Below are 27,320 nucleotides of genomic sequence, written 5' to 3'. Positions count from 1 at the left end.
AGTAAAAGTGAGAAAACTCGTGGGTTGAGATAAAGACAGTTCATTAGGGAAAGCAAAAACTGTGCATGCAAGCAAAGCAAAGCAAGGAATTCATTCCCTTCTTCCCGTGGGCAGGCGGGTGCTCAGCCATCCCTAGGAAAGCAGGGCTCCATCATGTGTAACGGTGACTTGGGGAAAACAAACGCCAGCACTCTGAATGTCCCCCCCTTCCTCCTTTTCCCCCCAGCTTTGTGCTGAGCATGATGCCATGTGGTGTGGGCTATCCCTGGGGTCAGTTGGGGTCAACTGCACTGGCTGTGTCCCCTCCCAGTTCCTTGTGCCCCCCCAGCCTCGCACTGGTGGGGTGGGGAGAGAGGCAGAAAAGGCCCTGGCTCTGTGTAAGCCCTGCTCAGCAGTAATGAATTATCACGTGTTGTATTAGCAGTATGTTGTGTTGTCATCCCTGTTTTCAGCACACGTCTAAAACACAGCCCCATACTATGAGGAAAATTAACTCTACCCCAACCCAAACCAGCACAATAGGGTAACTTCTGTTGCCACTGGCTTGAATATTCAAATGTATAGAAGTTTACAAATGAAGTAATTTTGATCTTTAGAAATACTGTATTTTCTTTATTTAAGCTTACTTGCTAACATTTGAAAGAAACTATTTTAATTATTAAAGTTGGGTAAATCTGAGGTTCACACATCTCACTCTTATTGTTAGCTGGGCATTGCCCATAGAATTGGGCTGGGGACACAGTAATATGTGCGGTGCTTATTTCCCATCCGTGTTCTCTAAAGCTGACTCTGTACAAGAGGCACCAGCAGTACACGTACACATTCTGGAAGAAAATGACATAATTTTTTAGGAGTAAGATGAAACCTGTTACTAACAGGCTGTAGTATGAAGGAGGGGAGAGCGAATAGCTAACACTGGTAAATCGTAGTTTATGATCTCTCCTGCTTGCCTCTTTGCCCAGACCATGCTTACCTAGGTTGTATTAGGGATTAAGGGATAAAGGGATTAGGGATAAAGATACCAGTGATCCGGTGCTAACGGAAATTTCTTGTTTGCTAAAAATGTTGCCTTTAAATGCTACTACGAAGAGTTGATTTGGCTGACGTGATACTGAAATTTAAATATCATACTCAGTTTGGTAATGATATGCTGGTAATTTGTCCTAGTCATTTGTGTGTAATAATTCAGAATTATTAGCTGTTCCACACCCCAGCAGTTCAAACGTAAGTAGTTGACATCCTAGTGAAGGCCAATCCCCAGGAGTTGCCTTAAAATGGGCAGTGACAGTCCCTTCCTGTGAGTTTCTCCTGCCCCTGCACCCCCGTACTTGATCAGCTAGCTGTTCTCAGTGTGTGATTCCCTGAGATTCAAATCTCCTCCCTTGACTGCAGTTTTGGGAATTGAGAAGCGATGTGAAAGTAACAGATTCTTCAGATGACCAAATAATGTACTTCACTCATTAGCTGTGATTAATCTTCCTAGTCTTTTGAAGATTTATACTTTTAACTTAAAATGTAATGCACTGATATTCACTGACTTTTTTTATAACATATATTGGGACTGCTGTCTCTGACTCACAGTGGACACAGTGTATGTCACGCGTAGCAATAGGGAAGTATGCTTGTTTTAAAAGGCGATGATAAAACTTTCTTCACTGAAATATGTCTCTGCTCTTTTTTGTAGGACAAGGACTTAAAGGACTGGGCATGCTCAAACGTTGCTGTTCCTCTTCCCAGTTCTTTATTGTTGGTCATGTCTTGTGGCCTCTCTCAGCTTATCCACTAACTCCTTTGAGCCATTCAGGAGGGCAGTTCCTGGTAGTTTTGGCTTTTCATGCTTTCAATGAATCTTTTAAGCCTGAAGAATTGTAATTGACACTCCTATGCGTAATGCCCATTGTTGACCTGTTGCAGTACTGTACTGTAAGTGCACCTACTGCTGGCCGTATTTTAACTGCTTGCTTTCTGGTTTGAAAGATGCAGTGGTTCCTTTCACTCCTGGATCAATGTCCAAGAAGATAATTCATTAACCTGTAAGAAGTTTACACCATGAACTATGTTTTTCTGACTTTACTGAAGTCGCTGGCATTTTTTTTAGAAAAGCTACTATTCAGGGCACTTTAAGTCAGTGACATCCCAGATTTTTTTTGCACTTCCTTTTTAAATAGAAATGGTTAGCATCCAGCGGAGTTTATACCATTATGCTATGGATTACAGCATAAGTTGTGTTCATGTTAATCTTGCTTATGCACTTGTTTGGGTGTCCTGTGCTGTACATACAGGTATTCTATACAGCGTAAGAGCCACATAGGAACCCAACTTAATTGAATTCATCTAAGAAACATTTTTTCCATGTATTGATAAAATTTGTACCTTTTTCTCCCTGCCTTTTCTAAAAGAAATCATTTAAAGTTTAACCATGCTGGTGGCATAGTACTTCCAAAGTTCATACCATGTCGTAGCGTTTATAAGACTTGTGCAAAGAGAACGAGTGGCAGCTCGCCAACTTCTATTTACTCACCGTGTGGTGGAAGATTAACAAAGAACATACTGGCATGATGACCTAATGGTGAGTGCTTTTCTCTGTGAAAGGCATCCGCATGTGGTGGCAAGCGAGAAACCAAAATACGATGTTAAGAAACTCAGTCTACATACTGCATACCAATGAAATGCTTCAAGTGAGGATTGGTAGTTTTTACATTTGAATCTGATCACTGACATTCAGAATTTTTGCAGAGAGGAACACTGCATCTTTAAATGAGAAAGTTTGATTTTACTTTTGCTCCTACAGCATGTCAGCATCTCAAGTTCATTTCTTGCAACCTACACTATGGTGATTTGTAATCAAGCCTCCATGAGCTCGTGACATGAAGTACTGTTCTGTTGTCAAGTACTATCAAACTTTTCTGATAATGCTGAGTTAGGACAACCAAACAAAGCTAGCACTAAATAATGTTTAAAATTGTATACCTTTTAACGATCTTTTCAAGTATTTGTTACTGAAATTGTATAATGTGGAGTTTACTAGGTGTTATGTTCCAGTGCAGTGCCTCCTTTTCTTTCCCCACTGCTCTCTGTGGTGAGAAATTTGCCTTGTTTAAAATAATTACTGTGCCCTCGCATGACTGTTAAAGCTTTCTGTGCAAAGATGATTGTCTAAGTGCCACATGCCTATGATTGAGAAAAAAAATAATCTATTGTTACCTCTGAGTTGTGTTCAACTGAAATGCTATTCAACAAATAATTTAGGAAAAATAGTTCTATTTTTAGCTTTTCATATCTCTGCTGTCTTTTTCTCATTTTATTTTGGCAGCAGTGAAGAATGGATTGTATAAAGACTGCTTGCTAATATGAACAAAATGCACTTGTAATTCCTGGAAATAAATTTAAATCTTATATCTTCACATTAACATTAAGAATTAGTTTTTGGTTTCCTCTTGGGTAACGCGTTTGAATGGAAATCAGGTTCAATTGCTACTGTAGTATATAAGGATGCTTGCTGGTTAATAACTCCAGGCTTCCTCATACCATTTAGTCTGCTTCTCAAAGAAATCTAGAAAGCCATTAACTTAGAATTCAATAGATAAGGGTGCTTACAAGATTCCATTTCAGATTTTTCTTTTTCCTTTAAGTTTAAGTGTTAGTCTGCCAAAACTAATTTTTAATAAGCAAGGGTTCATCATTTAAAGGGCATTTTCTATTAGGAAGTTCCTGTGGTACAGAAATCTCTGTTGCGGGGAACATATTAGGAGCATTGTCAGGACACTGCACAAGTGATCGTTGAATCATGGTCTGGAACCTATGCTAAAAACATTTCTATAGAAATATGCACTTGACTGTTGATACCAGTGTAGAAACCTGTCTTGACGTTTCTACACATCTTTACCAAAACGCTTTTCTCACTCAGTTTTGAAAAGTTGAAATATTTCTAGAATCTCTGCTACTTGTCCGATCATCTTACTACAGGAATCATTTTTGGCATGGTTGGAAAGATGACTGTTACTGAAAATAGTTTGTAACACCTCCATTTTAATTTATTAAGGAAGAACTTTGGCAGCTTATGTCATCCTTCTCTTTCCCAATTCTTTTTTTAATACTTTCTTTAATTTTGGGGTTTTGGGGAGGTATAGGCTTACCCTTGCATTCTGTCTCTCAGAATGAGAAGCCCAGGGTTTGCTTTCAGTCGGGCTTTCTTCCTTGGCTGTTCTTGGTGAATCCAATTGGCATCCATCGGTATCAGTAACCACGTTCATCAGTCTTCTACTGAACTCCGCAAACATTGCTGGGTTGAATTTGTTGATGCATCAAATGCAGAAGCATGATTTTTTTTTTTTTTGTCAGATTTTGAAAACAGTTTAAAAGAAGGTGCCTATAACAACACTGTGTTAGGTCAGTTATTTCATCCTTTTACATTGATTTTTTTTTTTCTTTATGTAGTTTTTTGTATTTTAGAGCGGAGAACAGCAACTCTTAATGGAAGTAACATGCATATTTCATGGTAAAGATGTTTTGGGAATAAGGAATGTAAACAGTTCACTGTCAAAAACATTCCAACCTTACAGCTGAAGAAAAATATGCAAACATCAAATTCTCATGGATGCTTTGGCAAATAAGCATCTTCCTCTGCTGTCCTGACTGTCACCAGACTCTTCCTCATCAAAACCCCACGTTCTATCAGATCTGAAGTGTACAACACACTACATGGGCTGAGCGGTGTGGTGCGCTAGGAGCTGTCAGGAGTAGCAGTGATGACGTAACTCGGCAGTGGCCAAACGAAACCCAAGGAGTTGAGCACGGTTTGCCTTGCAGAACGAGAGAAAGAAAAACCTGTTGTTGCTGCCCACTGTAATATGCTATGATATATTTATACCATGTCGAAGTTGTTTGCTGAGCAACTGTACTATAGATTTAAACTTTATTAATATATATTTGCTTATGTTAGTGTAGTTTATATAGTCCTTGGTTATTGATAAATTTATTGTGTTGTTACAGCACAGTGATATGGTATAAATATAGGCCTATACATACACACCATTTACTCATTAATTTGGTCCCTTGCATAGTACTTTTATATTTGTACAGCAATGTCTTCAAGCAATCCCAGATTTTAGGGGAACTATTTTTGTAAATGCAGTGGTTTAAACAAAAAAAGTCCAAACAATCCTTTTACTAAGTTTTAAATACATTTGTGGTTCAAAATGGTTTAGTTAACAATTGAAATCAAGACACTAAATTAGTGAAAAGTGCACATTAGTAAAGTGAAGCTTACAATGGTTTTTGTAGCATGTGCTGTGATCAAACTAAGTGAAACATTGGAGGAAATGTAAAAGTTGGGCTACCTTTGTAAATCTAGAACAAATTTCTAAAGGTTGCAGCTGGTTTACTTACTATTGTTGCCTTTTCTTGTGTTGTATCAGTGTAGAGCACTCTTAAAATACTCAAACTGCTTTGTCTTTGCTTTGTACTGTTGGTGCCTTCTTAGTCATGTACCCCACAAGTCCTGCATAGCTAATTTAGTTAATGGTAAGTTTAAAGTAAAAAAGCAAAGGAAGATTTTATAAAAAAAAAAAATAAATCATTTTCTGTATGTTCTTATTCACTGTAACAATTAAACGTTTATATTGTGACAGATTTGTGATTTGGTTAATCTGTATAGATCAATTGTAAGTAGCAAAGGTTTATATTTCGTCTTATTCTTTTGATGTTGTAAACGTATGTGGTTTTCTTTTTTTTTTTTTAAATCAGGTAACTTAATGTTCTGTTTTGGTTTTGGCATCTGAATCTTGTAAAAACAAATGCAAAGAAAATCATTAAATTGTGTCCCTGTATTACCAAATCAGCATAGTACTGTGCGTATATAGAACGACTGGAATTTTGCTTTCAAGTGAACTGCTGTTTCAGAGACCATAAATGCACCGCTGGGTATTGCATCAGCGTATCTGCAAAAGGACTGTCACTTGACCGCCGCAGCAGTGAGTAGCCTACGTTTAATATTGGTAAATACTCCAGTGCGCTTGTTCCACTCTGTGATTGTACCAGCCTGAAATTCAATTAGGGAAGCCATCCAGAAAAACGCAGGTGAAGTTTCTTTATAGGCAGGCAGAAATGTTTTCTCTTTGGTGCAAGGCAGTTAGGAAATCATCGGTATTTTGAACTGTTGAGCAGAGGAATGCAAAGAGATCCCGGTGTATCTGATGATTCACAGGCTTTTTTGACACTTCGTACTGATACTCATCTAGCTATCGCCCTGTTCCCGTGAAATCTTGAGAATAATTACTTGAGTGATCCTTAGAGACCAAATGTTTTCATTTTACTACAGATAGTTTTTTTTCACACCAAGGGTTTGAAACGTGTGATTTCTGGGAGCAGTGCAAGTAAGCTTACATCACTGCAATGGGCTTTTAATGATTTTTTTTTTTTTTTTTTTTTTTTTTTTTTTTTTTTTTTTTTTTTAAGCAGCCTAAAATCAGACTGCGCCAAAGAACTGAACTCCTAAAAGGTGTGGTTGGATAATGGCAGCTAGAACCTTCTCTAATTAATAGGAAAACATAGAAAATGTTGACCTGATGCTAAAGAGAGCTTAGCCGTAACTGACAGGTCTGTCACAACTACGAGAATTGGCTTGTCAAAATTCATCTCTCCGTCCACTCTTCGGCTTTCACAGCAGAGTATGTAATTTCCTCCCAGAACATTACAGGATTTCATTTTTGCCATAGCTAGGTTTATGTGTGTTCTTACTGTTTTGTTGACTGTAGCTGCCTCTGGCTTTCTGTTTTCCCTCTAGCAGGATGCTGTACTCACAATACTGGGTACTTCAGTGAGTTACTTCAAGGTAGAACCACACCGCAGCTTGTCTCAGCGGAGGTTTTGACAAGTTACTGATTGACTGAGCGCTCTTTAATCCTTGGTTAAGTAGGGTTAGTTTGAAACATCATGCGTATTTCCTCTGTTTCACCAGAATTGGGTGCTGATCCTCTCCATCTGTAAGCTTCAAGTACAACGGGCACTCTTAGAGTCAAAGACTGCAGAGGTTGGGTCTGGGTGTGGGCTTGTGGTTTGTGGGCTGGCCCATTTCCCCGAGAGCCCCCTGGATGCTCTGGAAGCTGAAATGCCTGTGCTGGGGAAGGCCGTGAGCTCAAACGCTCGTGCAGGCTTGTGAGGAGCTACTTCTGAGTACCAGCCTTGTTGACTGGAAGAGACACTCACGTAGGTTTGACGGCATCAAGCTTTGTAGAGCTCTGACCCTGGGACTTTCTCTGCAGATCAAAGATGCCAGCTTCTGCGTTGCATGCATTTCATTTTCAGTAACTCTTTCTATTAAATTGCACATATGTAACACTTGACATGCTTAAAAAATAAGAAAAGCATTTGAGGCATGTAGAAGACGTAGAAACTTCATGGCATCAGTACCCGCCATGTCTCTTGGTGGGTATCTTGCTCTGATGTGTCTTTTTGCCACCCGTGAAACTTTTCATTTGGCTTCAGAAGAGTTCTAGAGCTTGAACTCCAGTTCAGAGGCAGCTTCCGTGAGTCTGCAGAGCACCATCCTGGTGCCCTGCCAGGTGCTAGGGGTGGCCAGTGCTCACATCCGCTGTCAGAAATGCAGCCCTGCTCACGCGGTGTCCATGCGAAGGCCGATCTTGGAAGTCAGATACAAGGATTGCTCTGTAACCCCTCTGTCTTCCCCCTTTATAAATTACTCGTGCTGATGACTTCCCAGACCTCTGCCTGCTTTTTCAGTATATCTTGTTTTCGACAGTTTACTTTTCTCTTTGTCTCTCTATTCAAAGTGAGTCTAAACAAGTCCCGGTTGTTCCAAAAATCTTCTATAAGATTCGTGAGCTTTCTGATGGTAAACAACAGGTTACTGATCCTGTTAAACTGATGTAAATCTGGCGAGGAGGTAAGCAAGAAGGCTGGAAGGTGCCCTCAGCCTCTCCCTGTTGGAAGCACAGCGTGTGACCAGTAACTGCCTGTGGGTTTCTGGGAAGGCAATACACAAGTAGATGTAAGGAACCCAAAGGAACAAAGCCTGTGGCTGAGATGTGGCATGAAACCCAGTTCCAGTGGGTGACTTTGCTGCTGTTGGGAACCTTGGCCCAAAGTCCAACAGCTCCTGTTCAAACTTTGGGTTTTTTTACTCTAAATCTTTACCTTGCGGATACCGAAAGCTTCCTGCTCCTTCCCTAAAATTGCCTCTCATCTTCCTCTCAACACACACACGGAGCTCATTTTCCTTAAGATCCTTCCATTTAATTTAGTGTGGCAGAGAAATGTATGATCCAGCTTTTCGCTCTACTTGGTACAGAGATAGCTTGTGTTTGTAACATGAAGGCTGAAGAAAGGAGCCCTGAAGTATTCTAGTTCGGATTTCCCAGACAAGAGCAAGAAGCACCTTGACAGTATGTAGGGTTTGCAGCGTTTTCTCATCTAAAAATGCAAAGTTAAAAAAATTACTTTCGTTTACCTCATGAGTCTTTCTGTGAGTGTGTGATGCTCGACTGAATTAGCTGTCGACTGCAGTGCTGCTTCTCCGTGTCTCCTCCTGGTGTGGCTTGGATGGGCTGACCTCAGATCTCGCTGAGTTACTGTCTTCCAGCGACGCTTCTCTTCCTCAGGGTTTTATGCTTTCCACGTTGGGTTTTTTCTCCAAAGTCCTTTGACTACTGTGGCTGACTTGGCAACTTCACCTCTTTGTTCTTACTTTCCTTTGTCTTGCGTGGCTGTAGATCACCTACAGTCTCACAGCTCAACTTCCGTTTGCTTTTTTATTATTTTTTTTTTCTGCTGTAAAGCTGAGCCAAGGACGCAGCTGTGCTGGACCCTGGTTACAGCCGCTGGCTTTCGGAGAAAACTTGGGTAGTGCGGAGCAGCTCCTCTCCCGCAGGCAGTCGTTGCAGTGCCCGGGATGGCACCACGGCGTTGCGCAGTATAGCAACCTTACAATTTTAATGCTGACCTTGAATACACAACCCAGAAATAACAATGGAACATTTTAGTCTCTCTTGCCATGATGCATGCTTCAGCACATCTGAAAACGATTTCAAAATTCAGGCTTTTTTAGCAAAAAAAAAATACAACCCAAAGCTGTAAGAGAATGCCATAGACATTTTTAAAATTTGTTATTACTCACAGATGTGAGATGCACCTTTTAGGATTGGGTTTGGTGGGGTTTTTTGTTAGATCCAAGACTAAATGGCTTGTTGTGAAGATGTTTTTCTGCCTTAAAACTGCAAATGCAAAATGCTGAATATTCAGAATTTCAACTTGAGAGTCACTGAACCAATTATATCACAAGTTAGCTGAGCAATTCAGGGGAAGGTGTTTTTAGTCAAGCCTTGCTCCTAGTTCACCTTTCATTTCAACAGCTAGTACTTAAAAGGGAATTTTGCCTAAAAAACCTTTCTCTAGTCCTGGAAGTGTTAAAACTCACAAATGCTCTCACTTGTTGCTGAGACATCGCAGACTCAAGAGTTCAAACTTTAGACTTTTTAATGCATTCTGTGTTTTTAAAAAGCTTTTTGTTAGTTTTTGTACATGTATATACTTCTGCAGGCTTTTTGAATAGCTATGCGACAGATGTGGAGGGAACACAAACTTCTGCAGGCCAGCTTACTCAGAAATACTTCAATGAATTTGTTGATGTCACTGTAGCTCCATGTTCCAATTCTGTGTTTGCTCTCGCATCAGCGCAGCGCTCCAGGCAAAAGTGTGGAGATTAAGGGAAAAAAACCCTGTGGTCATTTCTTAAGCATTCTTTTGTAGCTAAACTTAATTTATAAACTTGTTTTTGAGGGTATGTCTGGTATTTTGGGAGAACTGTATTGGGCTGTTTTTACAGCTGACTTGGTGAGATTTCTCTAAGCATAATACGCTGTTGTTCCAGCATGGCAAAGGTCTGCGTAATTCATGTGTGCTCAACTTAATCACTGGCTTTCTTCTTGTGACAATAAATGGCATTGTACCAAAAGCAATATATCCTGTGTGTAGTTAGTGGAAATAATTATTACTGTGCAGCTTTTATTTTCATTGTCTTTCCAGCGGTTGCCACTAGCATGGATCGTGTGCGCTGATGGTTGCTCCAGGCTATTAAAGATGTCCTGGGGGTTAGGGGGAAGGTCCTGAATAATCCCTGTGTGCTTTCTGGAAGCTGCTGCTGTACTTTGAAGCAGAAAAGGGTTGCATCTGATGCTGCATTAAGCTTACTTTCTTCCAAGTCTTATCACCAGAACACATCTAGAGCTAGAGTGTTTCTCCAGAATTGCTCCTCTGCATTTTTACCTCTTGAGAAAGGCCCAGGCTCAACACCAGCATCGTTAGAGCCAAGGATTATGAGACTGGAAGGGCTTTTTTTCTCTGCTTGATTTTGGGATTCTGCTAAGCTATGCTCAGCCTTATTAGATCACGGCACTATAAAAAGACTTGTGGAATGCTGCAACTGGTTTTGCTCACCAACTACTTAACTCGAGACCAGATAAGGCCGCGCAGGCAATATGCAATGCATGGGAACTCTCTAGTCATTACGTGCTGTCCCTCCTGGCCCCCCGGTAGCGATTCTGTGCTACTGGCTCTGCAAGGAAACCAGCCCTGGATAACTTTCCCTTAAACGAGGGAAGCTTTGTTTTTCCTTTCTGGGTGCTCAAAAGGGCAAGATATTAAGACAGTTCTCTCCCCACCACTGGCATTTGGCTGCTAGTGTATAGTATTCATCATACTAAAGTGTGACTGTACAAGAATGTTCATGCTGTAGAAGTAACAGGGCTGAAGAACTTGCTCTTCTCTACATGTATATTCCCTCTCGCTTTCAAAGTCTAGAAAAATACCTACTTTCAGTTATAACCGAACAGCTTTTCTGCATTCTCTGTGCAAATTTTTCTTTGCTGCCTCCTACTCTTCCTAGATGTGACTTATTTTACTGCTAATGGTGTTACAAAAACTGTAGTACTACAGGTGTCATGTGGTAACTTGTAAATAAAATTACTGTAAACACATGGTCAAGTTATTTGTGGTGCTGCTCTGTAAATGTGTGATGTGACCTTAGCTGTAAATCTTAACCGTGCTTTCCTGAAGGACCTGTGTGTTGCACTCGGTGATTATAAAGCCGGTGTCTGTGCTTTTTACAAGAAACGTTTGGGTGACTGGCCTCCACGGCAATCTGGTCCCGGTAGCAAGTTCCAGGCGACTACGCCATTGCCTGCAATTATTTCCAGGCAGTAACTTTACAACGTAATTTGCCAGATGACAGCAAATCAACACGTGTCAAACTGATTGTCAGTGGAGCAATAATACATTTTTATGTAAATATCTCTCACGATTTGTGTAGCAAGTAGAGAACGCGAGGTTATTTACGGTTGGAAGCTGATTAGGAAACTTGCTGTGGTGGCATTTTGTCCTTGGGGCCTATCAGCTCTAGCAAGTTTCTAACCTGTTTCCTGTCCCGTTGAGAAGGTGGTGGAAGAGGTCTGACCTGTGTAGAGAACACAAAGTGCTATGTTTTAGGTAAAAATCCAGATACGCTGCTCTGCTGTGTTCCCCTCGTGTCCGGTGCGCTGTCAGAAGCAGAGCAGCAAACACGGTGTGGCTGGCTCCAGGGGCGTGCAGGCAGGAGAAAGGGGAAGGCAGCGCTGCCGGGAGCTGGTGGGGATGCGACTGTGAACAATGGTCTCTTTCTCTTCTGGAAAACAGTCCTGAGGAGATCTAATTAGCAATCAGATTTACGCTCTTCAGAACAATTTGCCTTCCTGTATGCGTGTGTTGTGGCGGGCCTGTCATCAGTCAGTGTAGCAGTAGATAAAACTCAGTGTTTAAGGGTTTTCATGCCTTTTCTTCAGGGGTTGAATGTTTTAGTCAGTCCTATGGAATACTTTAAGAAAATATTCAAATGGCTGAATTTTCTGCAGTGCTGGAGGCATAAGCAACTTGTCATCCCCAACTACCCGAGGCTACATTTAACTGTATTAGTGTATGCAGGTATGAACCACCTTTACTCTACCCCATGGCAATGGGATCTTTTTGAAAAGCGTGCTTGAGCCAGGTGGGTGGGACGGGAAGCAGAGGGATAGGCTGTTCCACACACACGGTCTGGCTGTTCCACACACATGGTCCTTGATGCTCTGCCTCCTATTGGGGTATCCCCAGGGAATCGCCCTCTGCAGTTCTCTCTTCCCTGTCCCTCTGGCTTCATCCTATGGTTTTTCCTGTCGGTGCAGACTAAATGATGTTGCTTGTCGATGCCTTCTCTGTGACCAATTAGATTCTCCTCCCTCTTCCACTCTTTAAGTTCACCTGGAAGCAGAGTTCACTCCGACTTTAATTCTGAAATCAGTTATTTTCTTTCTTTTTTTTTTTTTTGTGAGAACTGTTGGTAGTTATTACAGAGTTGAGTTTTTTGCTAGGCAGCTGACACTTCCTTGCAAGACAGTAACAAAAACCTTGGCAAGCACCTCTGCCTGTGCTCGCTTTGTTTTGTACAATGCAGGTGACAGAGAGGTAAATCAGAACAGATTTTTTTGCTTGCCTTGTGAATTGTGGTGACAGTCATCAAGAGCACACTATTGCAGAAGAAACTGGTTTTAGAAAACTGCTCAGGTTTAGCAAACATTTTGTGCATACATTTTTAAAAATAATTGTCCTAGCTATCTGCAGTGCAAGTACAGCTATTGGAAGGGACGGGCTACAGCGGTCCAGCGGCAGGCATGCAGCACTTGCACAACACCTAGTTTGGAGTCCTCCTGAAACTACCGAGGAGGGGGAAAGCGAGTAAGAGAAGTCATAGCTCTTTTAAAAACAGCCAGTCAGCCAAAAAAATGCAATGTGATGCTGTCTAGCAATGTTAGCTATGTTCAGAGTTTAAACAGTGCCAAATAAATGAGCAGAGAACAAATAATTTGCCCTCTGCTTTCAAGATGCGGACAACCAACGGTTGGGCCAGACTCCTTCACCACTCTGCTTCAGACGTTGCCTGTCGTAGTCTGTAGAAAGTGGCTGTATTAATGGCTGTATTTTTGACCACAACTCCCTCCATACTTTTAAGTAATTAAGAAAATTGCTTTCCATGCAAATCAATCCTTTAAAATCAGGGGAGAAAGCAATGACCTTTCAGTGTTGCTCATGACTTTCAATGGCTGGATACAATATTATTTCTGCTTTGCAGCTTTCAGTTGCCCCTGTAATTCTTCACCTTCCCTTTCTATCTCCTTCCCCACAACTGTTACTTACAGTCTCTAGGAGCCTGATTCTTTTGGAGGTTTTTAAGTGAATTAAGAGGCAAATGCTACATGGAAGCATTTATCTGGAAGCAGTTCCACTTAATGTGGATCAAACAGTTTCTCGAAGCAGGAGCTTGTGGTCCCATAAGGGGTAATTGAGTTTATTTACAGCAAGCATATTAAACTAAACACTTAGTTCAAAGAATAAACATACTCCAAACAAATGCAACCCTTTTCAGAATAAAACAGCTATTGAATGGAATCTCTGACAAAAGAGGCCCCCCGAAGCAGGTACTAGAAAACAAAAATGTTGCAGAAGCGATGTGCTTGAATGAATGAAATTTGGGCGTGCAACAGAGAGTGTCTGAAGGTGGTGATTATAACCCAGGCGGTTTTGTGGGCAGAGAGGTGGGCAGCAACAATGAAGCCTGTGGCATTTCTTGTATAAACTTTTCTATCTGCAAATTGCCACACACCTCCTCAAACAAAGATAGCAATTAATTAACCAGGAGAGTCCATTTCAGCTCTTAAGGTGCTTATTCAGGATATTCAAGCATTGCCTTGGAATTCACTTGCATGGGGAATGGATTCATAATGACCTTTTCTGTTAAATTATTGAAATTTTGCATGTGTATGTTTTAGTTTTGCTTGAATGTCTGAATCAGTTGAAGACCTAGCAATTTTGACTGTGAAAAGAAGTGTGGCTGCATTTGAGGGATCCTGCCTTGCTACCACCTGCTAACTGTAATTGAATTTGGAGCAGAGGGAAATTTTATTTGCTTTTCTTTTGGAGGGCACCCTTCCGTGCCCTGGAACGTCTCTAGAATAAAATAATCTTCAGGTAAATTAGTAAAAATTACAAACTCTCTGCATGGCCAGTTCAGGGATAATAAATACATCTGTATACTCTCTGCACCTACTTAGGCAGCGAAGAACTAGCTAATACCTAAAAAGTTTGAAGAAAACAGATAATGTAAACGCAGCTCATGCTCTCCTACAAATGCAATGCCTGCATCCTGCTGGTGAGTAAGCCACGGGCTGTCAGCTTCCAGGGCTTGGTAGTCAGCAGAAGTTACAACACTACGGGGTGGTATTTCTGATGCTGTGTTGATTTTATTACCCCAGCCCAAAAATTGGCTTAACCCAGTGCCCTCTCTCCTTCGGGAAGTAACGGGTGCAGTCAGAGGTGCTCTACCTGGTATCCTCTTGCAATGATTTTCCCTTTTTCCATTTGTTGTCTCCTGTAATCAGTTATTTTCTTATTGTTTTGGTTTTTTTCTTTAGTCCTTTCAGACTTTAAGGTTGTCCTAGGGTCAGATTAATGCCCGGCCTTAGCTGGAGAGCAGGAAGTCCATCACGGGATCTTTCTGTAATTCTTCACGGTTATATGCTAGCTTTTGCCAAACGTACGCCAAGCTAATGATGGTGACCATAGAAAAACTGAGGTTGGTCAGAACCTCTAAAGGCCATCTGGCCCAACCCCTGCTGACAGCAATGAAGACGCAGTGACCCGGACTACTGCCAGACTGCGTGGTTTGCTGAAGAAGACTTACTCAAGGAAGAGGGGGAGAATGTAGATCTTTAGTTCTTACTCACTTATGCCTTAAGTTGCTAATTTTTGCAGTAACTGATGAAGTCAGAGATTTAGCCATGGAATGCACCCTTTCGCTGTTGTTTTCACCCATTCTTCAGTCATGTTCCTGTATGCTATACAGGGCACTGCCCCTCACAGCGTCCTTTTTTCTGTTTTGACTGGAAGATATTGGGAGCAAAGAATGTGCTTTTGTGTAACATTCACTATTAATTTTGTCCACAGTTCAGTTTTTTCAGCAACAGGTCTATATAGTCTCCAGAGAGGGAAAAGAGATAAAATTGGCCCTAGAAAAGATGTAATAATACTTTTTATTCAGCCTCCCGCGAGAAACCTTGCCTCCATGAAGATCCAAATAAAAGCTGTTAAAGGAAAAGGAAAAGCATAACTGTAAGCTTAGACCTACGTGCTTCAAAGCTCTCCTGCCTATTCCAGTAATTGTAGAACTGGTGGAACGATTACAGTCTATAGTTGTGCCATCTGCTGGTGGAAAGTTGCCATGAATAGCGTTTATGTAAATAAAAACCTTGCTGAACGGCAGTTAAACATGATCATTAAAGAGCAGAATTTATAATACTACTGCCTAGAGTGTTCTGAAAAATATTGTATAAATCCTCTAGAATTATAGCTCCCGTGTTTATCAAAGGCTAACCTAGCGACAGTTTAGAGAAGGAATGTACCTCTGAAACTGCTAGTGAAGGATTTGTGTTTTTACATGGTAGGTTTTGGGGTTCTTTTGGTTTAGGTTTGGTTTTTTGTTTTGTTTTGGCGGGGGGGGCGTTTAAGCTGGCTGAGTCTCACAGTGGGTGTGCAGTATGACTGGTCAAGGCAGTAGAGATGAGGATTACAAGAAAATTTTGTTGCGTGGGGACTGATTTGATCATTCTTCCCTTTTTTCCCCAGTTTCTGGTGTGGGTCCAACCACCTACGAATAAAGCACACCACCATGGTAGGGAGTGAAGCACTGAAGCAAGGTGAAACATCGGGTACTTTCTTAATATAAATATTAATGATGAATATTAAGCTAGTTATGATTGTCAAACTTTGTACAAGCTGTTCTTCACATCTCTGTACCCGTCCACCCCTCTTCATACATAGTGACATAAGTACCAAAAGAGTGATTCAAGATAAAGGACTGAGAGAAAATAGTATTGTAGCTTGATAACATGAAAAATTAACTTTACTAGACTGTTGCTGTGTTTTAAACTCCCTCTTATATGTGACTCGATTTCTCTCTTGTAGTAAGATTCAAGGGATTGCAGAATCTCGTTTGTGGCAGCAGCAAAGTGTCTTGCAGGAAGCTTCTGGATACTAATGCTCAGGGGATCTTGCTGGTTCCGATAGTTATTCTGAAGGCTTTGGAATGGTTTCCATGCACCACTTAGCACCCTCCTCAGATAGTTACTCTATCAGCTCTGTAATTCTTTGCGCTGACAGAAGAGCAGATATCACTTTTATGATTAAACGTGAGTTACACGTTGACTTGTGCTTGTGTGCTCCTGCTGGAGCAGCTGGTTCGGTCCTGTCCTGTGCCTCACTGAGACATGCAGAGGGCTCAGGTGACTTTTTTTAGAGCCTAAAGGTTTGAGATACCCCAGAAATGAGGCACTGGAACGTGGTTATTTTTGAAGCTCTTGCAAAAAAGTGTGGCTGAACAGGATCATGAAAGGGATACCAGGGAGTACAAAAGCAAAACCCAGGATGAAAAGTGTGGTTCAAAAAAGCAAAGGACAAGCACACCTTTGACAGTTACTTTGCACAGTATGCCAGCGTTGATGCAACTTGTTTGGAATAGACTGATGGAGAAAAAGCTGCTGAAGACTGTGACCCTTAGGCAGCATGGGTAAGGTACACCTGAGCGCCAACCTCTCCAAAACTTAAGATGCCGATTGAGATGGCATTGCAGTATTTGCATTTCATCCTTGTATTACCGGTCAACCTTCTACCTTGGTGCACTGCAGAACATGAAGCAGCAGCAGTACCTCTGTCTTTATTTTAAGTAATCATCATTGCACACTATGACATACGCCTGGTAACTTTTATACTTAGTGCTGGATGCTGCTGTCTCGAGCAGATGTGAGAGAGTCTCTTAGAGCTTCCTTCCCTTGTTCCAGTTGCTTAAAATGCTACCCATGCTGTAGTTGCAACAGCCCAGCCACGCCAGTCCCCTCCTGCCCTCTTCCCTGTGCTGCCTCACTGGGCTACAAGCTACACTGGTGACTGTCCCAGGCTCAGAAAACATTTTGACAAACGCGCAAGAACCAGAGCAGAACAGAGTAAGTATTCAGTAGCTGTATGGCACAGTACCTAGCACAGTGTGTGCGTGCTGTGTGCATAGTGCCTTCTGACCAAGTGGCACGCCTATTTAATGCAAATATTTTTCTTGGTACAAAATCTAGGAAGGAATTCTTCATATAAAACTGTAGTGCAGCTATGAGCATATTTGATTTATGAAATGCATATGATGTAAAGCAGAAAGACTGAAACTTTGATACTATTAATTCACTATGTGTCTGTCTTGCAAACCTGTGCTTATTTTCAGATTTTTGAGCACATCTGCAGGGGATATAAAATGGAATTCTAGATACGGAATGTGCTCCAGCTTGGCACTTGCATTACAAGGTAAGGCTGCTGTGTCACTTGCTGTTGGATATCATGGATGCTCTCTGTGACATAGCAAGAGAGACTGCTCTTGCCACACGTATTTTGCTGGGGCCTGCGACTCCTTGGAAACAGGCACTTTCTTTGTTTCCACGTCATATGGATCAGGGGACATGCTTTTCACAGTAAGACTGCCAAATACACGTGCAGCTAGCCTTATCCTGTCACGTACCCTGTAATCGACTCTGTACCAGTTTCTGGAAACGTAACTTGTATTCTCTTGATCTCTGCAATCTTGCATCTCTGGCAGTATTTTGAGATGAATGCAATGTCTAATGTGACCACTAGAAGCTCCATCCAGTAATATACAAGCTGATACAGAACAGAAAATCCAGTACACCCTGTCAGCTCACTGCCTTCCCGCTGCCAACACTGAAGGTGCTAAAAGTGAACGCCTTACTTTTTTTTTGCAGTCTGAAGAAAATATTTAGTTGTGCTATACATGAAAATATGAACTCACATAACTGGGATATGAACAAGGGACTTGCTGAGCTACGTGGCCCATGAGTCCAGGTGTTGACGGCCTTCTCTAATTTCTGCTGTGTGTTTTGTCCTTTCCTATGCTGAGTTCATGGTTTTGGTGGTCAAGCAGTCAAATTGGGGCAGTTACTGAATACACACCCAGTTCAGGGGCAGCAGGAAGAGTTCTACAGGCAAGAGGTCGATTGAAATGTATCTGCTTATTTCTTCCATTCAAATGCTAACATTTTACTTAATGACAACCACCTGAAAAATATTTGGCTTTGAGAAGGAAAAAAAAAAGCTGCCAAAATGAACAATATTCAATCTGTGCTTATGTCTTGGTAGAAATTCACTGCAATTCTTGAAGCTAAGCGGCAGGTTACTTCACTGGCCAGACCAGGTGAATATTGAAGAGCAACATGATTGCAGGTTGGAGTTAGAAAGCGCTGACAGATGCTTGTTCTCACCACGCCTGGCTGAGGCTTTGCTAACAGTAAAGAGGAGCATGTAACCAAAACCCATGACTGATAGTGTTACGCAGGGAAACAGGCAACGATTCCTTGAGCTAATCTTGTCTTTAACCAGCCTCCCTATTTCTCTATTACCAGAAAAACTCAGCCCATTTGTTCTAAGAGTTATAAAGGAAGTTCACACATTTATTTATCAATATTTATATAAGGATGATGGTAAAACGATTCAACCCATTATAAAAAAATCAGTACAGTTTTAGCCACAAGATGGAGCCAGTACAGTGCCAGGCACATCTTCCCAATTGAAGAAAACCTTACATGCTATTTTGTCTCTAAATCCTTCAGCAGCTTTAAGAGGATTGTTCGCTTCTCACTTAGTTACTGAGATAGCACTAGGAAAACAAGCACCAGAAATATCCGGTAGCTAGGGTACAGAGTTCATATATAAATCATTCCAATCCACAAATGAAACTCTTGCAGCTAATCTGATCAAGAAAAATAAAAATTGGTGATGCTTCTTTCGTGACACTAAATAAAACTAGTCTTTAGACTCAGTTTTTCCGCATTCTCCGGGGATTTATGAAATTAAGTGACTTGAGGAAAAGAAGAAAAGATTAAGAGGAGGGAAAAATTAAAGGGTGGCAAATAAGGCCCTTGGGTTAAGCTTACAGAATTGGGTGTATCAATACAAGTAATAAAACAGCAGAGACAGCTCTAGCAGCTACCGCAGTGAATTTAAAACTGTAAAATTCCCAGTAAGCAGGACAGGAAGACAAGGGTTGCTCTGTACGTTCTCCTTCCAGAGTCTTTTTAGACACGTTTTTGGTAAGTTATTAAAAATAAATTGATCAGCTAGGCCTGCCTGCAGTGTCGAGTTACAGTGTACAGTCCTGTGTTCTGACAGGTACAGGGCATCTGTTTTCTTCTTATTACTGCTGTTCTCCTCTTCAGTCTCCTCGTCATTCAGTTCCAAAGTTACACTAGACTCACACTAATTACAATAAAAGTCTTTATTTATGCTCTTCTCTGATACAAAATTTCCATAGCCCACATTATTTTTTACTGTGTATAGTCATCTCAACATTGCAAAAAAGAGTAAGGTCTTTATCTGTCTTTATATGATTCTAGAGAATAGTGTGATGCTTTGAGGTTTTACCCTGCCCTTTAAACAACAGGCTGGCTACTACAGGAAGTCAATCCTCCTAATCAAAATAGGTATCTATTTTTTTTTTTTTCCTAGAGTATAGCTTTACTAAGGAAACTTGTGTTCTGATTCACCTCTGAGAAAATCCAGGTGACCTGCTGGTCATGCTCCACAAAAGATCCCTCCTGAATGTAGCCAAGCTTTTAACTTGCCCGGTGTGTTGGGACCAGTTCAGGAGAAAACACTAACAAGCTGAAGATGTTTTTACCATCAGTTAGCTAATTTTTTTTTTTTTTTGCTTTCCCCTTATAATAAGATTCTCAGTAGCAGAAATCTTCATTAAAGTGTCAATGCATTCATGCACAGGCCAGTCACATCCCCACTCCTTTCACCTTAGGAATGGGCATATTTTTGTAAGATCTGACCTGCACAATGGTACCGCTTGTAGAGAAGACAGAAGTTAAACATCTGTAGCCCTCATTTTATCTTTCATATAGTGTTTATTCAAATAGCTAACTATATTAAAATAGATTTTCTTAGCAGAGTATAAGCTATCATTGTCTAAAACCATCTATAAGATGGTGTCTGTGGGGTGGTCTAACATTTTTATTAGACCAATTACCATGTTATCTCTTCCCAGAAGTCCATTTTGCTTATATTCTCTTAAACATCAGTGATTTTCAAATCTAATTTGCATTTAAGCTATTAGAGAAACTTTACTATATGTTCCCAGTAAGTTATTAAAAGTGGCGTTACACCTTAAAAAAAAAAAATTCAAGTCAGTGTCACTGATGTATCTGAGATGCTGTTTGTAATTCGGGGAAGGTAACAGACTCATCAAGAGTTTGTTTCCCTCTCTACAGAGCTCCTATGGGCTTTCAACTTTGGAAATCTCCTTGCTTAGAAAGAAAGGTGGGAATAGGCAGGTGTTCATGTTCTTGAAGTGGGAACAGCAATTCTGAAATGCCTTTGGGGGTCCTAATGAAGAATCAGTTGGGCAATTAACCAAACAGGCTGATAGGATCATCAGATAAATAGGCAAAGAACAGTCCTGTGCTGGAGAGGGACAAAAATCACTGCCAGAATCCACAGTTCAAGAAACAATTTGATAACCTGGAGAAGGATCTGAGAAGAGATGTAGAAACAACTGAGAAATTGAAAAATGTTCTTTATAGAAAGCTATTACTCAAAAGGATGACTCGCTCTATGGTGAGTCCTGTTGCCTCCTCAGTCTCACAGATGAAGGAAAAAACAGAAAAAATGAAATACATTCAAGGGAGAAATAAGATGTACATATTTGTCAACGAGTAATTAATGACTGGAACAAGGAATTAAGAATTTGTAGAGACAGGATGTTCTAGGACGTTTTCCTAAGGGATGTTCTGGTTTAAATGACAAGTAATACCTACAGTCATACTGCTTCTGTCTCACAGCGAGCTGTGCCACATGATTACAGCAATCTCCTTGGCCCTACTTATCTGTGAAATGATAGAATATGTTTGTGTTGGATGCCCTAATCTGGAGAGGATATAAAATGAGAGTGGATATGTAAGTCTAGGTTTTAAGATGAGAAACACACCTCTTGGAGGAGGCGGGGGGGGGGGGAATAAAGAAACCAACAAACCTAAACCAGAAAAAGCTTGAATCCCTGCCTTTAGCCAACTGTTTTGCATATATAGGCAAGCACATCCAGAATGTGTTTATACAAAACATGTATCAACAGAAAATTAATCTCTGCTTTTCTAGGGCTCACAAAACACAGGTTTAACTTCTCAGGTAAGTAATAGCTGGCCAACATCAGCCAAGGAGTCTGTAGCTGCACGAAGCAGATGACAATCCTATATAAAGGTGGATTTTATAATATGTATGTGTACATTCAAAAGCTTACGAAGTTCTTTTTATTCTACAACCTTTTCCTTTTGCCGTAAAGAAATGTGTCTTTTGCTTTCTTTTCTGCTAAATACAGACAATATATGCTAGCATTTGCTTTTGCGCTTTAGAACACTATAGTCCTCATAAAGTGCAATTAGTTTGTATGTGTTGTTGTGCTGGTTTATTGTGTGGCCACTCCTGTCTGCATGCTAAATTGAGATTCTGGTGTTCCACTGTATTGTGTAATTTTCTTACCAGGGGTAACAGCTGCAAAACTGATGATGCCATTTCCAACCTCATGGTAAAGCGCAGTCTGATTCTTGTCTACAGTCTCCATGTGTCTTGCTGGAGGCACAGCCAAGCCCTCTCCAATGTTCATCATTACCCAGCCACTTCCAGGGGTTCAGAATAGTTCTGTCTTTTCACTCCTTGGATATGATCTAGACACTCCCCCCCCCGCCCCCAAAGGACCTTGCGACAGTGTAAAATAATACTCTTTCAGAGATGAGGGGGAAGTTACAGAACTGCTGGGTTAGGCTCTAGCTCACGGACATATTTTGTCCAGTCCAATAATTTATACCAATGCACTTTCATAATCAGAAATTAAATCCAAATACTGACTTCTGAAACAGACAAATGTTAAGACTGCCTACCATTCTTCATCCTCTTTTTCATCTGTATGCTTTCACAACATTAACTATCAAAGTGAGTCTGTATTTGATAGGTAAAATGCTTATGCTTATTTCCCATAAAGAGAAACCTGAGGTAGATTGCCCATAGACAGTAAGATTTGGAATTCGAGAGTTAGGATTGAGAGATACAACGTACAGCTCACACCACTGTCTAAATCTACAGTTTTAATTAAAATAGCAAGGTATTTTTGGTACTGTTTTTTGGTCCTGAATCTTCTTTTGTAGCCATCTAAAGCATACGAGAATGAGTAAAGACACTTGTGTCCCCAATTTTAGGACTTCATTTTGACTGTATCTCACCTTTGGGTCCTGTTCTGTGAATCCTACAGTTCTACGGGTTGTAATTGGTTGACTGTGCCAGATATGCCAGATATATAAATTCTCCGATGAGAAAAACGCTGTTGTTAATTTTATAGAGAGAGATATACACATATAGAGACACACTACAGTTGTCTGTTCTGTTGAGTTTCTTGAAAGCCTTTCTACAAATCCAACAGCAGCTATAGCAGGAAAAGCAGAAACAACCAGTTGCAGGGCTTCCCTACTTACCGAACTAGGCAAGTAGCTGCTTGCAGTCCCGGCAGCTGCCTCTGCTTTTGAAGACAGTCAGAACTTCATGGATCCAGTATCTTTTTCTCTCCACAGCTTAGCTAGTACAAAAAACAATTTTCAAGAATAAATATGGCTGTCACTTGTTCTTATGATCACCATTTCCATTACTGTGCTTATATCAAGATGATTCTTTTTGTTGGCCCTATAGTCTTATTTAAAGACCAAAAGGAGTATGTAACAAAACCCAAACTCTTATGAGCTCCTACTACTGTTATCCTGCAGTGAAAGGTCCAGATTTTCTAGCGAAAGTAGATATTTAAGTATTATAAAACCAAATTCTGGGGGTGAAAAAAAGAAATTAACCTAGCTATCAAGGCATGCTGAAGCTGGAAGGGCGTGTGTGCTGGATAATTCCCTGGTGAACTTCTCTGCTTTAGGTAGGACACTTGTATATCTGTCAGTCTGAATATTAGAAAAGTTTAGTTAACATCTGTTTTTGCTATTTCAAAAGTCACACAAGAGATAAAAGTAGCACTTCCACAGAGATGGCAGGGATAAAAAGAGCAATTCGGATTTTGCTGATGACAGATGACCCTCTAGGGGTGCATATTTCAGCCCCCTGATTAGAGAGAATACATACACTGCTGAATTAGGTATCTAGAGCTGGGTGACACAGACTTCTTTCGACCTCACATCCATTTATATGTATATGAGCAGATGTCTACATCATATAAAAATCATGATATAAACGTTTTTGATCCATAGCCCCCAAACAAATTCCTCTGCCTATTCCCCACTTGAGGATAGCTTGAGACCTCAAAGTATTTCAGGACACCTGATGATATCGCTTGATATCCCTCGATCCACTGAAGCAACAGCTTCACTGCATCTTTTGTAGGCTTGCAGGTTTTATGTTGGCACATGTAGTACAATTTAATACTTACTCCTACTGGTTTCAAAAATCATTCCAAAAGAAAAGATAATCATTTATTTGTTCACCTGAAATACCTCGCTACACACGCACTTCCAGACAAATAACTAAAATATGCTGTGACAAATACCAGTATAATCTATGACCTAGCAACAAGCAGTTTTTCAATTAATGCATAATATTATATCCTCGTATTATATAATGAGAAGTTTGATATTAATTTTGTCAGTGATTTCTATACTACACTCTTTTGGCCAGCTGCTGCCACGTCCCAAGAAATAGACGCATATTTCTTTTTGTTGGAGAACTTCAGAGAATACAATGTTATAAACCTGAGTAATGGGGAAGAGCACACTTTTTTCTTTTTTTTCCTCATTACTAAGCTCACATTTGTGGCAAACATGTAAAAAAAGTTATTTTTGTTTAAAAAAATATCCTTCCTTCTTTCAGCTAAAGCAGAGAACACGGAGCTTGACAATTCTAAGACCAATCAATTTTTTTTAAATTTGGTTAGAGTCTCCAGACTTTTGAGACTTAACATACCCTGAAGAAGCGGAGGAAGGAATGATCCTGACATTATTTCTCAGTTTAGACACCTTTAATGGTCTTTCCTGCCTCTACCTGTCATGTTTTGAGTTTGTCCTGTTTTCAGAATGCCTTTTTATGTTTTTGGATAGGATTCACCTACCAGTTCTATTTCTCATGTACTAAACCACATGGGCAATGACTGCATCCATCTCTCCAATTCCCATAACCCACTGAATTCCAGAACTACAGACCATAACCTTGATTAGAACCCTAACAAGAAACAGCAACACCACCCCCTCCTATTACAGAATTATATTTAGAGAGAAGTTTCATGATGCAGAGCTCACAACAAAAACATAAGGCAAGAGCTGTCAGTGTCAAAATCAGTCACATTAAAATGGTGTGCATTATACTACTGATGATAATTTGATTGTGATATGATTAGGACACAACACAGGATTTAGTAGTAGTAGTAGTAGGATGCCATCTGCTTTGCTAATCAAGATCAGAGCTGCACTGTGAAAGACAGACTTCGCCCTAAGAGTTTGCAATCTAAACAGTACAGAAATTGAGATGCAAGCGTTTAATTTCTTCCACGCTATTTGTTTTGTTATTTCACTGTCTCAGCAGACTGCACGCGGTACTTTCAAGTACATCATGCTGTATCAGAGGTTCATTCGTACAAGCAACCTTAGCCTGCTACTGAAAGCACTGAATACATCCTCGACATGTCTTTATCTTAAGAAAAAAAAAAAAAAAGAGAAAAGGATGGTATTCTAACAGTGCGGCTTGTGTGTTTGTTACTAGGGAAACAAACAGCAAAGAGAAAGAAACCCTCAGTGTCCTTGTCATTTGGATCTTTCAGTGGAGAAGCAGAGCTTGTGTTAAAACAATGGAAACATTGTTCAGCTTTCAGGATCCTTTGCTGTCCTCACTGAATGACAGGCACGTCTTTCTCCCCCTTGTCCATCTTGTCATCTCTGAAAAGGAGAGTCACTTCTATATTCAGGATTGGATGGCTGGTTAACTTTTTATTCCTCATGCAGAGTTTAATTCCTGTTTCTGTGTAACTTGGTCAGTTCCTAACACAAGATCACAGCATGTCTCTCAAGGTAAAGAGAAGAGAGAAACCCGATGTTGCATTCACATCTGTAGAAAAGCATGTACAGCAGCACTGGTAATGCCAAGTTTGCACTTCTTCGAGTTGGTACTGAATCAGAGCATCAGCAAGACTTTAGAGAGCATAAGGTGCTGCAGTGTTTGCCGCATTTCAACATGGGGGGATCCTGTGCAGCAGTGCATCACTCGATCGCGACACCCTGAGCAGCTGTGATCCCTGAAGAGGACTGTGCATGTGCGGTATCGTTGCCTTTGAGGTTCAGGGGTTGTGTAATACGGTGGAAGCTTTGCCACCAGTGTCAGGGAACCAGCAAGGTGTCAGTCTTGTACGTGGACTGGCTCCTCGCTACGTGGGGCAGGAGGACTACCTGCAGAGATCAGTGTTGTTTTTATCGTGACTTTCTGCTCATTGTTTAATATTCCTCCTTCCTAGTCCTCAAAAAGGTAAAAGTTGGAACTATGGTAAACATACCGTGGTATAGTACTTAGAACCTGTAAAATGCAATACAAGTATTAACTGTTATTAAAGGGTCGAAGCAATTACTTCTAAAGCATACATACAGGAGTATTTTTACAGGCAACTCTATGGCAGCTGCATAAATAGGGTGTAAGATCATCATACCAGATGACAACAGCCATCCATCCAGTCAGGTATCTTTTGACAAGGTAAAGAAAAATGGACTAGGAAGTCTACCTTGTTAAGGGACAGTAGTAACAGGCCCCTCTAAATGAAGAAACAGCTTGTTAAAAATTTGTAAAAGCCCTTCATGGGATATTTTTAACTTTTAACAGGCTGGAGCTGTTTTTTCAAGAAGCACCTCCAGATTTATGTACTCAGATTTAATGTAATTTCTCTGCTAAACTATGCTACATCCCTGCCTCTTTCTCCATTCCAGTTATGATCTTGTTGTGCGTCTTTATCATACACCTCATCTAATTCATCTGTGGGAACGGGGTTGGGAAGCTTGGTTTGCTGTACTCTGAAGTGTAGCTAAGTCAGTCAAGAGGATTATCGCCTTTCTCCCTTTCACAAGGCTACAGCTACCGGCACTGGAGCTAGAGAGACAATGGGAAAATTGCAGTAAAAGCCCTACTGGAAATATTCTCAGATGTTTGTTTCCTGCTGTTTCGCCAAAACATGTTTCTTCTTTATTGTGCAAGCATGGCTTTTTTGCACTATTCTTCAAGAGTGACCATTGATTTGCTATTAAGAAGAAAGAAGCATACGTCAAAAAATGTATTATGTGAATTATATTCAAAAAATGGATAGGCAGAATAAAATCAACTAGCACATGGTTTATTGATTAGAGCCACCAGCTGAATTGTAATGGATTCTATTTCTCTAATACTCTCCAAGGTACCAAGGCCCTTGGATAAAAAAAACACTTGATAAAGATTTGGAAAATGAAGGATGTCAGTACTGACAGGAAAAGGAGGCGAAGAAGATTTTATTTATGCTGCATTTATGCAGCATGACAAAAGAGCCCTGCCTCTGGGTACAAAGCATAAATGACAGCCTCATCACTGGCTTCGTCAGTTTGTATCTCTATACTCTTTGCCCCTGGAGATACAAGAGTACAGCCAAAACAAACTAGGGGCTAGCTTTTATTTACTTTCTAAGGAAAACACGATCATTGCCAACAGACCTCAGATGCTTCAGAAACTACCTGTGAGTTATATTTGGGTTTCCTTAGTCTCCAAACCCACTCTTTTGTACCTTAAAACCTGTGTATTTTTTTCTTTATAAGCAATGAGCTCCCTCTCCCCTTCCGGAAACAAGTACTCTGAACTATCCTACTCTTTGCCTTCCGATCTCCAGCTGGGCTTTTTTTCTTAATGGTTTTCCCACAGCACTGAACTTTCAACAGACCCGTGTCATCTTCCAGGGTTTTACCTACTTTCAGCAGAAACATCGAAGAGAAATACTCTCTGGCGAGAAAAAGTCTGCGCAGTCCTACACTGCTTATTACAGCGCTTTCACACGAAAACCCCTCTGAAAACACCCCGGGACGAAGCCATAACCGAGCCGGCTGCTCTTCGGCTGCGAATTCGCCTCGCGTTCCCTGTGTTCCCCCCACCCCCTGCAGCCT

The 27,320-nt window shown here is 40.8% G+C and overlaps 1 protein-coding gene across 1 annotated transcript in view; it reads left to right on the top strand.

Annotated features, from left to right (window-relative positions):
• Nucleotides 1-5,734, top strand: part of MAPK1 (mitogen-activated protein kinase 1) — a 19,149-nt gene extending 13,415 nt beyond the window's left edge. Inside the window, 1 exon segment of the mRNA XM_035895363.1 lies at nt 1,685-5,734. The gene's annotated coding sequence lies outside the window, so the exon portion shown is untranslated.
• The last annotated feature ends 21,586 nt before the right edge of the window (nt 5,735-27,320 follow it).

This window comes from Egretta garzetta, unplaced genomic scaffold (genome assembly GCF_000687185.1).
Source record: "Egretta garzetta isolate BGI_Z169 unplaced genomic scaffold, ASM68718v1 scaffold25, whole genome shotgun sequence".
NCBI lineage: Eukaryota > Metazoa > Chordata > Aves > Pelecaniformes > Ardeidae > Egretta > Egretta garzetta.
This window is presented reverse-complemented; position numbering and strand designations above follow the sequence as displayed.